Raw genomic sequence first — 1,157 nt, 5'->3', positions numbered from 1 at the left:
TAATGGAAAATTAACTATTTGTGTTATTACTTAATTATTCCTTTCCGTTAACATGAGGCTGGCATGGCCCGGTGGTTAGGGCATTTGACTCGTAATCTGTGGGTTTCAGGTTGGAATCCCGTCACCAAACATGCTCGCCCTTTCAGCTGTGGGGGTGTTACAATAGTAAATTCTACTAAAGAGTAGTCCAAGAGTTAGCGGAGGGTGGTTTTGACTTGCTGCCTTCCCTATATCACTTCAAAATTAGGAACAGCTAGTGCAGATAACCCTTGAGCAGCTTTGCGCTGAATCCAACAACTAAATAAATTCATTAACATATCTCGGTGCTATGCTTACACATAAGGGTTACATATGCTAAGCGTTAACTGCATCATTTTCAACACAGCAAATAAAGGAAACAATAAAAGAAAAGTTGGATTTTCCTCTCTTAAAAAAAGTTGTAAAGACCGAATTTATTCGAAAGTTATTTATGTGTTTACTGTAGCTATTGAAATAATCAACCAGGATTAGCTAGATAGTTGGATATATGTGCTGATAACATGCATTCTTGGTGTAATGGTCAAGTGTTTGGTGATCGCTTATAATAAACTCATGCTATCAAACAATTATAGCTCTAGTGTGGTGTATACGTACGTGATAGGTAATGAAAGAGTGACTTACTCGCCAGGACTGACTAAGTTATCAGTATATAGATATGGTTCCAAAAAAGTCTATAGATAGTTCCATGTTACCAAAAAACTAACTATATAGTTACGTCATATAATTTGTTTGTCTTGAATTAGTTATTAATAAAGTTTGGAGGGCTCATAGTTTAGTTTCATATACACGTCCGCTATGATCCGTCTTTTATAGGTTATTGTAGGCTTAAGTAAAAAAATCAACGTAAAAGTAGAGTGTTCGTGCTTTACAGAAATGTATACATATTGATTGACGTACAAGCTTGTGAAAGCGATAACCTGTACATCTGTTGCACGTGCTAGGTTTATTGTTATACACTGCAACACGATGGAGCCAAGTCGATTAGATTCTCTGCTTGCAGGTCTGTATCAATCATAGCCATTGTAGTCGGTCGACTTTGCCAGAGAACAGCTATAGGCATCTATACCACCAGCAACAAGGCTTATAGTTTCAACTCCAGAGGTAAACTTAGTTTTAGC

At 37.1% G+C, this 1,157-nt stretch overlaps 1 protein-coding gene across 4 annotated transcripts in view; it reads left to right on the top strand.

Annotated features, from left to right (window-relative positions):
• Positions 1–880: 880 nt before the first annotated feature.
• LOC106474776 (calcium and integrin-binding protein 1-like) overlaps positions 881–1,157 on the top strand; it is a 22,856-nt gene continuing 22,579 nt past the window's right edge. For 2 of the 4 annotated variants that reach the window (XM_022403081.1, XM_022403079.1), the window contains exon 1: positions 882–1,140. The gene's annotated coding sequence lies outside the window, so the exon portion shown is untranslated. Of the gene's footprint in view, positions 1,141–1,157 lie in introns of all 4 variants that reach the window. The other 2 variants (XM_022403082.1, XM_022403078.1) reach the window with 2 other exon arrangements.

Source organism: Limulus polyphemus, unplaced genomic scaffold, assembly GCF_000517525.1.
Source record: "Limulus polyphemus unplaced genomic scaffold, Limulus_polyphemus-2.1.2 Scaffold7676, whole genome shotgun sequence".
Classification (NCBI taxonomy): domain Eukaryota; kingdom Metazoa; phylum Arthropoda; class Merostomata; order Xiphosura; family Limulidae; genus Limulus; species Limulus polyphemus.
The sequence above is the reverse complement of the archived record's forward strand: the minus strand, read 5'-3'. Positions and strand labels throughout refer to the sequence as shown.